Source organism: Notolepis coatsorum, assembly GCF_963971535.1.
Source record: "Notolepis coatsorum genome assembly, chromosome: 10".
Taxonomy (NCBI): Eukaryota; Metazoa; Chordata; class Actinopteri; order Aulopiformes; family Paralepididae; genus Notolepis; species Notolepis coatsorum.
In genome coordinates this window covers 45,914,368-45,929,367 of record NC_140174.1, presented here as the reverse complement: position 1 = coordinate 45,929,367, position 15,000 = coordinate 45,914,368, and the positions used below count along the sequence as shown (strand labels likewise).

The 15,000-nt window shown below is 42.2% G+C and overlaps 1 pseudogene across 1 annotated transcript in view; it reads right to left on the bottom strand.

Moving 5' to 3' along the window:
* Positions 1-582: 582 nt before the first annotated feature.
* Positions 583-15,000, bottom strand: part of LOC311235562 (KH domain-containing RNA-binding protein qki.L-like) — a 17,969-nt pseudogene continuing 3,551 nt past the window's right edge. The window contains exons 3-8 of the transcript XR_014621077.1: positions 14,417-14,534; positions 11,908-12,051; positions 7,772-7,859; positions 7,063-7,341; positions 5,005-5,082; positions 583-2,883 (exon numbers count right to left, since the gene is read on the bottom strand). The product of XR_014621077.1 is annotated as a KH domain-containing RNA-binding protein qki.L-like (transcript). The remainder of the gene's footprint in view (positions 2,884-5,004; positions 5,083-7,062; positions 7,342-7,771; positions 7,860-11,907; positions 12,052-14,416; positions 14,535-15,000) is intronic.

Here is a 15,000-nt window from a genome sequence, read left to right as displayed (position 1 = left end):
ATCTGAGGCAACATGAGGGGCAGCTATTCTGTCCAGAGGTATCTGAGGTGACCTGAGGGGCAGCTATTCTGTCCAGAGGTATCTGAGGTGACCTGAGGGATTCACTACAGCTCAACACCCAGACCCCAAATTATTATTATTATGATTTAGTTTTTTACACTGTAGCTACCTCTTTTCAGTATTAGGACAAATCATATTCCTGCTTATTACACAGGAATATCATCATTTGACTAAAATGGTATTGTTTTAATATTATTATTGGTGGTGGTGGCCCGCCGGCCGGGTGATGATCTTACTGCAATGGCCCACCACAGTAGAGTACATACAGTATGGGGGAAACACTGATCTGTAGTATATTTAGTTTACCAGCAGTTGGCTGACTTGTACTCTTCCCCCCCCCCCCCCCCTTCTTCGTAATTTCAGATTTTCTTTTGTTTTGCAATAGGCAGTGGCGAGTGTCTGAAGATTAGTATGCAGGAAGGAAGCTCACTTGCATAATTAAGTGCTACAGAGAAAAAGCGACAAAGTTTGTTAGTTTTACAACTACCAGTTTAATAATAGTGTTGCTAAATGCTTTCCAGTACAAAGTGTTATTCCTACTCAAAATACCTTAAAAGTTAAAGTAGAGATTTCATCACACAACTATTTTTTTTTTAATTCTCAGACACACATGTATTTTAAAAGAAACCAAAGCAGTGGCAGATATAATTAAAGTGGTTAATATTCACAGGAGTGGTCACAGTTAGTAGCCTACACGTGGCACTGGAGTAGATTAATATCGTACTACATTGTTAATTGTCACACGTACATACAAAAAGGCACAGAAGGAAAGCAACACTGAGATTGATCTGAAAGCCTCACAGTTAATACAGAGAACACAGGAAAACTCCAGTATATCAGGACATTGAAAATGTAATGTTACAGATTACTCATGAATGGCAGAATGATTGATAAACGTGGAGAGTACATTGTAGTTATATTCATGTAATTATTCCCCATAATAAGGCATGATGTTCTTATCTGAAAAGGTAATTTAATGTTATTTTCACGTACAAAATATAATAGAAAAATACATTATAAACTTGTTACAGATGTTACGGATATGTCCGCGATTTCGTTTCAAGGCATCAATTGGTTTCTTTCCATGCACTGAAAAATCGACTGTGGATCTCATGTACACATACAAAAGGTAACAAACCTACCTGACAAAGCAGTCAAATTGTATGTGTTCTCAAAAAAAGTGGATACACCTGCACATAATGTACAGCCAAAACCATAACAAAATTTAAAACAAACAACTCAACAGACAAAAAAAAACAACAAAAAATATAACACTGTTCCAACGAGGCCTCCCATCCGTGAATAAACACACCAGGCATTGGAACCACAGCTCGATGGCAATGTTTCATAATGCTAGCTGCTTAAATACTGTGACTCAGTTCTGGTTCAGTTTAGCCCCGGACACATTTTGGCACTAATATATCAATTCAACAAACCTATGAATGTAAAACCGATGACAATAATGTTGAAGCACATTTCATTCAGACTGGATTATTCGCACGTTATATAAACACACAATGGCATAATCTCTGTCTGACATGCTGGGAGGAACCCAGACTGTATAGTTGAAAATGTCTGTTTGCAACATCATTGTTAATAACAATAAATAAAGGCACTGTTTATTATTTATTATTCTCTTATACGATACTGCACTGCAGTGCTATGAAGGCAAGGGCAACACTGTGAAGGAGAATAAAAAATCATCTACATTTAAAGGCACAATCTGTGATTTTCAGTATGACCACCCAGTACTGGCTTTGTTTACATTAGTGCTTTGTTGGGATTTAATTTATTTATTAATTTGTGTGAAATTAAAAGTCTTTGATACAAAGACTTACAGCATGTGGCGGCTAAATAAGAGTTTTACATTGACTCTTGGTGAACATTGGAGTAAAATAGATTTGTGGTTTGAGCCATGATGGACTAAGGAAGCTTGTTTTCCATCAATTATACCCAATGTTCAGATGGTCTAACGAATCACGGATTGTGCCTTTAAACAATATAAGGGTATGTCTTCCCTCTGTGTTTCAGTGTGTGTGTGTGTGTTCATTTGTGTGTGTGTGTTCATGTGTGTCCGTTGAGTCTTTCTGTGTGTGTGCATTTTAGCATTGCATGCATGTGTCAACTCTCTGTTGCGCTGGGCTCTGGTAAACAAAAGAGGTTTACATACTAGTATTTGAGTAACTGAGATGCTTTACCAACTGAGAAACACTACCAACTGAGAAACACTTAAGCTTAGTGTTCATGGAGGGTCAGTTTGCTGGATAAGCACAATTATCATCATCAATATAGTTACCATGCCATTAATGTGGTCATTATTAATGCATCACAAAGACTCAGGGTGGGGCGGGGCAGGGGGAGGAGCCAGGCCATCAGACCAGGGGAAGTTTGAGAGACACAGCCTTGGGATTGGTTTGGCCTAGATTGGGGAGAGGTCCCTAGTTCAGTCTAATGGTTATGAAACCACTATTATAGGCTTATATATTACAATGGATTGGCATTTTGACTGTGGGCTGGATGGCACTCCAGATAGATTCCTAGATTTATAGTTTGGCTTTGGACTTTTGTAGGGATGGTACATTTGGTTAGGTGGCTTGGCGATGGCCGGGTCCTTTGAGATCTATTCCCACGATTGCTGTCCTCTGGTTGGCTGGTTAGACAGAAGCTGGGAGGTTGTTCCCATTGTGCTGGTCTCTGGTTGGCTGGGCTGGGGGAGAGGCGTGGCCGAGGGCCTATGAACACGCCAGCAGGCAGAGATGGGCGGGTCATCAGTGGGCGGAAAGGTCAGAAGGTCAAGGGGTCATGGGTTAGTTGCCGTGGCAGCTAGAGAGTTAGACAGACAGACAGACAAGACACGGACAGACATGGAAAACGAAAGGAAACAAAAAAGGGGGACATACAAAAAAAGAAAAAGATAGGAGAGAGATTAGTGTCAGCTAGTGGTGTCAGGATGACAACATGGCAGCTCTAAAGCAGTCACATGGTGCGAGGGGCACTGCACAAAGTCTATGTTACACCTTCATAAGCACTGAAATAACTACTCTTAACACTTACATCAACAGGTGCAAATTGACATAAGGAACAGACAGTTAAGGTATAGGTCGTAGTTGCTTATGAAGGTATTTTAGCATTAGGAAGCTTTAGGAGAGGCCCCTCCCACTGTGTGACCGCTGCTACAGTGATTACTACTCATGCTAGCTGGGCTACACCTGGCGCAGGCAGACGGTGAAACCATAGACAGAGAGGGAGGTGTGACATGGCTTCACCCGGGTGCGAGAGTGAGTTGTATCTCTTCAGAAGGCGTCTGGGCCTCAGTAACACAGCTCAGCTTAGTGACAATTAGAGCTAATGTTTAGCAGCAGGCATAAGATCTTGATGATGAAGTTGTGATTAAGAAAAGGTTTGATTATTATCCGTCAAAGCGGCTATGTAGTATTAGAGCTCTGCACCTAATGACTACAATCAGAAAAGATGCCTCTAGTAAGAAACAGCAATGAGAGGTTAAGAGATGGTGATTTTTTTAGAAGGAATTAAGAAATGATCAATAAGACATTTTCTAACTACAATAACGTAGAGCCTTTGGTTTCTTTAGAGGTTTGTTTTTTCAATATTCAACTTTATTGCTTTTTAGTGTTTTTTTTTCTTAATTTTTTTGTTCACTGTGTACAACAACAGCGCTACACAGCTCACACACATTTGCTGTAGCCAGCTCGTCCATTTATATTGCATCATCACACAGTCATGAGACCAGAAAGGGTCACCTCATCATAAATACAGATAGGAAAGTGGCATCTTTATCGTCACACACTCCTCACTTCAGTACTGAACTCTAATGGCTACAGAAAAAACAACTTGTTTGGAATGACCGCTTCACCTATAAAGAGCAATAATGGGAAAAAAGAAATAAAAAACAAAAAATAATAATAATAATAACAACACTACAACAGACAGAGTACAACATTAACTTATTTCCATAAGCTTTTAAAAAAGCACTTAAAGATCCCTATATACACATTTCTTTCTGCAGCTACATACATGGAAACAGCGCCACTCTGGCGAAGGATATATCATGAAAGATGTAAACAGCCCCCTCAGTAAAATCCAGTGGGCGACCGATAAGACCACAAGGTACAGTATATCATACAGAAGATCTTATGACATAGATTTCAGTAGGTGTCACACACACACACACACACACACACACACACACACACACACACACACACACACACACACACACACACACACACACACACGCTTATATTTTAGTAGTAAGCAAAGAAATAAAGATCATATCACAATCTCACTGAGTGACTCTCGTAAAAACAGTGTTGTATACAGGCTATTCATTGGGCACAAAGAAGACAAGGAACAATTGAAGAAAAGAAAAAAACATTTTGTGGAACTCTTAGCTGTTGGAATGATGTCAGTTGGGTATAAAAAAAAAAGAAAAAAAACTGTCTTGTTTGTTTCTGAGGTCAAACAGTTGTAACAGAAAAAAACAACAACAACGACGAAAAGTCGAGAGTCACAAGGACTCAGTCACATGGACCGAATCATCCATTCTAATGGAGGGGGGGGGGGGGGGGGGGGGGGGGCGGGGTAACAAGCGTTCCACTTTGTCTAAAAGCAGCAGGAAAAGAAAAAGATAGCCCTGCCCCTACAACTGTCACCCCCTGACATGGTTTCTCCCATTTTTCTGACATGTTTCACTCCCACTCTGACAAACGATGTTTCACATCTTACAAACCTCTCCAGTGTGTGACTTTTTTCCAGTTGTTATAGCTTCTTAAGCATGCCATGTTATACACATGTGTAAACTGACAGTGATCCACACACACACACGCACATAACTGTATATATCACGTGTGTGCACAAGCACACACACACACACACACACACGTGCATGCACGCGCACACACTGCGGCTGGTGAGCTAACTAACCTCTGTTGTCTGTGGTCATTACCCTTTGGTAAGGATGGATTCTCATGTCGTGGCGTCGTACCTTAGCGGTCATGGCACCTGCTCACAGCGCAATAACATCACGGTGACATCACCAAAACAGAACACACAGCATGTTACTCAACAGAGGCACAGGGACATCAAACAGACAGCTGCTATAGACCTGGGGAGTGAGGTTCCACTGTGATTTCCCCCCTTTTGCAGCTGCCCAGTGAAGCTCAAACTATCAGGATCTACGACCATACCGTATTGTGTAGGTTCATAATCTTTGACGGAGGTATAGATTATTTAATTCGTTTACTGTTACAACAAAATAAAAGGTAAATGTTTTAACTTAATCTTTGAGAAAATGTGTTTTATATCTTTACTGGTTTCCATGGTAACTATTACAATACCCTTGCCAATCACAAGAGCACAATTATTCTGACGTTGGTATGACTTGTAATATTCGTTAGCTCTTTTGTTATCACGCCATTCAGCGTCATCTTTGTTTTCATTGCTCACCATGAATATTTACGTCCAAAACACAAAAGCTATGGTGTTGAAAGGGTAATAGGTAATAGTAGTGCTGAGTCAGGTAATCATGAGTATATAATTCCAATAGTGTATTCTGTTTTGACCATTTTGGTTTTGTAACATCGTCCTCTCAGCTATGCAGCGTTCTTTCGAGACTGGGCTTAGGATGTAGTTCACTGTGCGTTTCCAGTGCATTTAGTACAGTAAACCCACGACATTTTTCAAAATGTTCTCAAATTTACAAACGCAGACGCATTTAATTATGCTAAACTCTGCTCCCGTCAAATGTCAGACCAATTGAACGAGTGGAACCATATAAACCCAGCTACCAAGAGAAACTCCTATGGTGAAGACCATAGCCAAAAATGTGTCCGGAACCAGGCCGGTCTATCATGTGACTCCCCAGGTCTATAGCACCAGCATTAGCAAATACCAGGCATTTACAAAGTGTTTTAGTTTAAAAATTAAAACAACAAAAGTATCTCTAAGAGACAGAACCTCTCATCTTTCAGTGGACTCCTGCACTTCTAGTACAACTGTTACTTTTACTGCAGAAAAGTAAACATTAGCCCAAACTTCAAACTTTGCACTAAGTATGACAATTGACCTATCTCAAGCCCCGCCCTCTTTTCTTGATCCTCCAATCACAACTGTTGCTTCAGGGGTTTGAGGATAAATCAATTACATTCAACCTTGACTGCATTCAAGGTCATTCTTATTCCTCTCTCGACACGTTTGAACACATAATCTAACACACAAACAAAAGTGTTAACGATCCCAAATATTAACTAAACTGCATTAGAATTACAAGCCCGAAGCTGGATGTTAATAGAGTTAATTGCGTTACACCATCACACCACTAATACTACCAAGCAAGGCTGCTAATAAATAAGGTATAAAGAAGTCTTCAGTGGAGGAATGCACAATTCACTACAGTACAACTGTCAAGGAATCTGCCTGTCATCCTAAGCACGGACAAACTTTCTGTGTTTGCAATATGTACTGTATGTAGGGGCTCTCTGCGAGCCAGTCCATGTATGTGTGTGTTGGGTATCCCTTAGCCTTTGGTTTGGAAAGCCATACCTGCAAAAAAGAAAATAGAGAGAGGATAGAATTAGGCCTGCAGTAAGCAATATTTGAGGTATTTACATTTTTGTTCCACTGACATCATATTTTATCACCATTGGAAATATTACATCTCTATTATGTCATTTCTGCAAAGAAGAGAGAGAGAGAGAAAGAGAAATCTAAAGCAAGTCTACCCTAACAGCAATAGAGAGAAAAAGATGAATTGCATTTCTGACATTTTTAGTACTACTGTAGTATTACTCAAAGTGCTTTACAACGGAAGGACGCGGTGGGAATCAAACCCTTAAACATGGCACGCTCAGAGCGCCAAGCACTCTACCTAGCGAGCGACACGAAGACCAGTTTCCGTTTCGCACAGTTTCCATTTTTGCCTTTTTCTTTGGTAGGGAAGGGCAGAGTTGCATCATGGGTAAACATCAATGTGTGTGCTCTCACCTAATACTGATGCGTCGATAGGGTATTCCATTATGGAGGGGGCGAGTGTGTAGGGATAATCATAGGGTGCGTAGATGATTCCTGATTCCGGCGACTGCTGCATCAATGCCGCATGGGGGTTTCCGGGCATCATGGCGGAGCTCTGTATCTGACGAATCAGAGGCATGAGGGTCGGCCCTGTCATGGGGTTGGGGTTCCGCAGGCCATGGGGCAGCATTTGCGATGGGCCTGTCATCATGCGTGGCATCTGTGGAGACGCTAAGGAGAAAGCCATGGCTGCTGCACACACACACACACACACACACACACACACATACACATGCACGCATGCACACACACAGACACATACACACACACACATACATACACATGCACGCATGCATGTGCGCACACACACACACATACATTCATTCATTCATACATGCATACATACACACGCACACATACACACACACATACACATGCCCGTCCACGCATACATATGCACACAAATGCACACACACATACACACGCCCACGCGTACATGCATACATATGCACACAAATGTACATACATACGTACACACAGACAATAGAGAGAGGAGGAGAGGGCAGAGAATTACACAAACGATCCATTTAGAAAAAGAAACAGAGGCATTGTTCATAAATACAACAGACTCTGTCCCTCGCCCACCCCCCCCACCCGCCATTTGTGATGATGTCATCCTTACGCATTTTGATGTTGGCATCTCTGTAGGTTCCATTGAGAATGGCAAGCTCCATCAACTGCATCTTCTTCAGGCCGTCCTCCCCCTCAGCCTACACACACACACACACACACACACACACACACACACACACACACACACACACACACACACACACACACACACACACACACACACACACACACACACACACACACACACACACACACACACACACACACACACACACACACACACACACACACACACACACACACACACACACACACACACACACACACACATTTTAATACTTTATTTGGTTCCACAAATTATATTACATAAACAGGGAATCAAATGTATCGGGGCCAAGCAGCACTGAACACTTAAGGGTACACATAGCACCTCCTTCTCCACGTGGCTAAGCTGCCAATAATAGCTGAGACAGAGCAATATTTGGCAATTTGTTTGGCTTTTCACACACACACACACACACACACACACACACACACACACACACACACACACACACACACACACACACACACACACACACACACACACACACACACACACACACACACACACACACACCACACACAGACAATCAGCTTCCTTAGAAAAACTCTCCAAATACCATCATAATTCACTCAATTCAAATGCAAATAACATGGGAGACCTTTGGTTAAAAGCATATAAAGATAAGTATGTACAGCTGAATTGTGTCTGCTTACGTTACACATACTGTACAGCCATAATCACATTGAAAACTCCTTGAAAAGGTCAGTGAGAGCAGAGCAGTGCTGCCACGGAGTTGGGCACCGGCACTCTCAGCCATCTAGATGAATGAATGGTGATCCCTGTGGCAATCCTTATCTATATCTCTTCTTCATCTACATTATTTAATTGAGCTGTAATTAACACAACACAAGGATGCAGTGTCCTCTGATGACATCACAGGAGGAGACATTCAAACTCATTAACTCTCAATATATGTCAAACTAAATTAATGTGTGCAAAATAATTTTGTTTCTGGGATATGTGTGAGATCATGTGCAAAATCATTCAACAACTTCGGGTTCTTGAGAAGCGCTATATAAATTAAATGTATTATTATTATTTTAAAACAATTGTTATTTTTCTGTGAAGTGACTTATGAATGAGTAAGACTAGTGAATTAACTTGTCTTTCTTTGCTGTTACTATACTGAGCTGTGAATCTACTCTCTGCATTGTTGAGTTGAACAGACCTAGAACACAGACAGCACATATTCAATGACCAACATATGAGCTATGCATGGCTTTGGTTACACTCCTGTGAACAGCTTGACTGATTTACAGTTGGACAGCAAGGTCGTTTGGGTTAAACACACACACACACACACACACGCGCGCGCGCAAGTGCGCATGCAGACACAGGACGACAGGTGTTACGTTCTTGACGGCCTAGACACCTCTACCACCTTTGACCTTTGGGGTTGCCTGATGCTGTGCTGTGATTGGAGAGGACAGTGACGGCAGGGTTACTGGGAGTGGCGCGCGCGCGCGTGTGTGTGTGTGTGTGTGTGTGTGTGTGTGTGTGTGTGTGTGTGTGTGTGTGTGTGAGAGTGTGTGTGGGTAAGAGAATGCGAGACATGTTCAATTCAAAATGTTCTGTCATGAAAGAAACAATGGAGGAGAAGGAGAAGCCAGTTAGCAGGGAGTGAGTGAGCGAGTGAGTGAGTGAGTGAGTGAGTGTGAAAGAATGAAAGAGAGGAGTGATGGAGTGGTGGAGGAAGAGTGAACAGAACCCCCATTCATGCCACCAGCCTTTCAAACAACCCTGGGTTACCATGGAAACCACTTTATGCACGTTCCCTAATTACCCTAACCCCTAACTTTCTCTCTCTCTCTCTCTCTCTCTCTCTCTCTCTCTCTCTCTCTCTCTCTCTCTCTCTCTCTCTCTCTCTCTCTCTGTCTATCTCTCTCTCTCTCTCTCTGTCTATCTCTCTCTCTCTTCCACAAACACACACACACACACACACACACACACACACACACACACACACACACACACACACACACACACACAGAGATACACAAACAGGCATACACTTGCACGGACATCCACTCATGTGCCCCCCCCGCCTTCCCTTTCCAGCCACAGACATGCATACCAACACACACAAAACCTCTCATCCACGTGCACACATACAGTTTGCTGACATTCGTTCTACAGAGCAGTTCAGTGTTCTACTGATCCCAAGCCTGGGGGGATGATTCTGTCCGGGTCACGGAAACAAATACAAATAAGTGCTCACGTTTCTAATCATGATTATTCAAAGTCAACCAATTTAATACACCAGATGAAGAACCATATAACTCTGTTTTAAGCTTTTCAGAGAAATAATGTTTTCAAACGTTATTATCTAAATATGGTGAGTTATATTGTTGTGTTCATTCATAGACAAGATAGTAGAGGTTGAGTACTTTATTATCTAAATATGGTAAGTTAAAGTGTTGTGTTCATTCATAGACAAGATAGTAGAGGTTGAGTACTTTATTATCTAAAGACGATAAGTAAGAGTGTTGTGTTTGTTCATATTTAAAGACAGTAGAGGTTGAGTACTTTATTATCTAAGGTTGGCAAGTTAGAATGTTGTGTTCATCATAGGTAAAGACAGTAGAGGTTGAGTACTTTATTATCTAAAGATGGCAAGTTAGAGTGTTATGTTCATTCTTAGGCCATGGTTACACTTACAACGTTTAATTTGAGAATTATTTCGTTTGCATGTCCAAGTTAAAGGGCAACGCCGTTTACCCTGCAACGGTGCCATGTAATTTGCGCGAGCCAGATACAGAGCCGTTCATGCCCAACACCCATGCGCAGTAGATACCGACGCCAAATTCTCCCCTGGCTGGACCTCGACTCCATCCATTAGTCCAAACATCAGAACTATTTCTGGGAGTCACTTGCAATATCGCGCTATAATTAATATAATTTGCTGTCTCCCGACACCAACCGGCCATATGGGGAGGCTATACAGGATATCAGCTGCATCCTCCTCAGATTGCTTATTCATGTGCTTTATAACGGAGCAGATGGATAACCATTTTACTTCATCCTCCCAGACACCGTCAGAGATTGATTTTGTACTTGCTTTTAATTTCGCCATAATTAATTAGATCATTCCAAACTACAACAGTCTGCATCCCCTTAACAATTGTTTGTATTGAGCCGTATTGTATTGTACCCATTCTGCAATCTGTTAAATCCGTTAACGTTACTACGTTAATGTACGATAGCCTCGATAGCCTCAATGCTAACTATATAAATGGGATATGCCAATCACATTAGCATGTAGCTAACAACATCAGAGATCTTTTTGAGACTAAACTCTCCGCTCTTGGTGGTAAATTGTGTTGATGTTGGTTTTGTTTCATCAACAAATGAGGCAGAACGCACAGTGAATGTATCCTTTTTTGTTTATTGCACTTTGTTTCTTGCTGAAAAATAAATGCTATGTTGCTAAATGGCTCACGCGAGGTATTTAAAGATGGTGGTTTTCTGTTTTGACTGAGCAGGACGTGGAGTGACGCGTTCTGTTCTTCTGATTGGTTGAAAATGGCCTTCATGTTTGAGCTACATCGCCACCTACTGTTTTGGCATTGTACTACATGTATATACATCACTTGGTGCTCACGAGACAAACAACGTCTAACTTGCCTGCCAATACACAGCGTTCTGAAAAACGAAATCGTTTTGGCTATAATGTAACCGCAGCCTTAGTTAAAGACAGTAGGGGTTGAGCACTTTCTTGTGATATAACACATTCACACTCCCATGTGATTGACTTTACAACTGCAAATAGGTACATGGGCTGTCAAATACATAAGCTATATGGTTCTTCAGTGATTCTATATGATTCTTCAGTGACTCTATATGATTCTTCAGTGATTCTATATGATTCCTCAGTGATTCTATATGATTCTTCAGGGTTCAATGAGTAATCAAGTGAAATAGACTAAACAAACTCTTTCTCGGTTCACCATTCTGTCCATGTTCTACAACGTTGGGGAAGTTGTGAACAAGCATCCCTATTATTTTCCTGAGGCCATATAAACCATAAAAGGCTGAGAACCATGGTTCCCCTGAACGGAGCAGACAGGCGTTCTACTCACAGCAGGGACCAGAAGCTTCTTGACCTCCGCCGTGGCCCGCTGCAGCTTGATCTGGGCGCGGTTGTGTGTGTCTTCCACCGTGATCAGCACGTGCAGGTCCTCGCTGAGGTGCTCCCAGTTGGGCTTCCCTCGGTTCATTTCCTCCTGTAACACACATACACATTTATACACACACACATAACTACATACTTAAAAAAAAAATTAGGCCCAATGTACAGTAGGCCTTGTGCAATCTAAATTGCCCATATATATGCGTAACTGGCCTATGCGACTCATTATAACTTTCTAATTATAATTATAATTTCCTCAGTAGAACATATGAAGACACCGCTGATTAAACTGTGGGCTTCCTTTTTTGGAAAAGGATATGCATCATGGTTTCTGAAGGCTAAAACACACCAACACACCCCAATGGATTGGAGCCTGGTGAGGAGATGTAGCACAGTGTTGCTACTGTATGTTTGTGATCAGTAATCAGTGAAACGATGGTCTGTACTAGTCAGCATCATGCCAGACAATGTTAAAATAGGTCCTGGGTTATAAAAACAGAAAGAAAGTCAAGAGAGTCAACATGTTTAAGGACATTTACAAATACAAAGAGCGTCTCTGCTACTCAGTCTGGCTACCTACACACACACACACACACACACACACACACACACACACACACACACACACACACACACACACACACACACACACACACACACACACACACACACACACACACACACACACACACACACACACACACACACACACACACACACACACACACACACACACACACACACACACACACACACACACACACACACACACAGTTGAAGGTCAAGTTATAGATAACTCTGGTTGTGACATGTGCTATTAAACTATTTTTAATAGCATTAATAGCTATTAGACTATGTAACAATTGTGTTCCTGTTGGGTGTGAAGGCTTTTTTCCACAGCACTGCCACTGTTTTAGTACTGCTGAGTACCCTGGTGTCTCTATCTTAATCTGTTTCTCTATCACTTCTATCTCTCTCCATAACCCCCCCCCCCTCTCTCTCTCTCTCTCTCTCTCTCTCTCTCTCTCTCTCTCTCTCTCTCTCTCTCTCTCTCTCTCTCTCTCACACACTTCTACCAAACAATCTCTCTCTCTCTCTCTCTCTCTCTCTCTCTCTCTCTCTCTCTCTCTCTCTCTCTCTCTCTCTCTCTCTCTCTCTCTCTCTCACACTTCTATCAAACAATCTCTCTCTCTCTCTCCTTCTCTCACTTCTCCCACACTATCTATCTCTCTTTCCTCCCCTCTCTCGGTCTGGGGGTGTGGGCAGGGAATGTTGGACTTGCTCCATGCAGTTTGGAATAGACTCACACTGACTCTGGCCAAGATCAGACACCCTGGGGGGAGAGGAGAGGAGAGGAGAGGGAGGAGAGGAGAGGAGAGGAGAGGAGAGGAGAAGAGAAGAGAGGAGAGGAGAGGAGAGAGAGAGAAGAGAAGAGAAGAGAAGAGAAGAGAAGAGAATAGAAGAGAGGAGATGAGAGGAGAGGAGAGGATAGGAGAGAAAGAGAAGAGAAGAGAAGAGAAGAGAAGAGAGGAGAGGAGAGGAAGAAGAGAAGAGAAAGAGAAGAGAGAGAAGAGAAGAGAAGAGAAGAGAAGAGAAGAGAAGAGAAGAGAAGAGAAGAGAAGAGAAGAGAAGAGAAGAGAAGAAGAAGAGAAGAGAAGAGAAGAGAAGAGAAGAGAGAGAGGAGAGGGAGAGGAGAGGAGAGGAAGAGAGGAGAGGAGAGGAGAGAGAGGAGAGGAGAGGAGGATCCCACACCTGGAGTAGAACCAGGACAAATAAAGCAGCAGCAGTGGGATAGAGGAGAGGAAAAATAACACATAGCAATTGATTTAGACTTAATGAGTGGTTGTCATGTCTTGTTGTCATGAGAAAGAGAAGAACACTGAGAGAGAGAAATGGGGGTTGAAAAGTAAGAGATGAAAGTAAAAGAGATGTCACTACATGGTGTGTGTGTCAAGTCAAGTCAAGAGTTTTATTTGTCACGGCATACAAGCATACAGTGAAATGCGGGGGTCATGCCCGCAGCGATTGTGCAATAATACAAGTAATAAGAATAGGATGAGAATAAGACATTTGTGCAATAATACAAGTAATAAGAATAAGACATAACAGGTATAATGTACATAAAGTTTATAAAAATCATGGTAAGACATACTAAGGTCCTGCGATAGTGCAATACACTGTTAGCTACGGATGAGGCACTGGGTCTTATGTACACTACTATACAATGCTATACTATACAATCTACAGTTGTACTATGTGTCCTTCATGCTAGCTTGCTATATCCATCTGTTTACTATACAAGAACCACTCCCGTTCTTGTGTGTGTGTGTGTGTGTGTGTGTGTGTGTGTGTGTGTGTGTGTGTGTGTGTGTGTGTGTGTGTGTGTGTGTGTGTGTGTGTGTGTGTGTGTGTGTGTGTGTGTGTGTGTTGTGTGTGTGTGTGTGTGTGTGTGTGTGTACCTTCTTCTTATCCCTCATTGAGGCCTTTTCCTCGCACCATGATCTTGCAGCCTGTCTCTGCCTCCAGTTGTTTGGCCGTCAGGCCCCTTGGACCCAGAATCCTCCCTACAAAGTTGAACTACAACACAAAATACACACTGTGATGGGTGAAGCAAAGAGGTAAAGACAAGATACCATTATGCTAATACACTATTCAGAAAGGTTAGGTCGATTCAGAGAGGAAATGTGTGCATGTGTATTTATGTGTGTGTTTATATGTGTGAGCTTTGTGTGTGTTACGGAGAGACAGAAATAGCTCATTATATGAGGTACTGGCTGCTGCTACTAGCATGGCATGGCGGCAGCGTTCTGTTAACCTTATCTGTCACAGAGACTGAGTGATTAACTAGACAGCTGCCCTCTGTCTGTCTGTCTCTCTCTCACCCCATCTGTCTGTCCCTCTATCTTTCTTTCTATCTACTGCCCCCCACTCTCTCTCTCTCTTTCTTTCTCCCTCTCTGTCAGTCTATCTCTCTCGCCCTCTATATCTCTATTTCCTTCTGTCTGTCTGTCCCTCTGTCTCTATTGGTCTTTCTCTCCTGCAC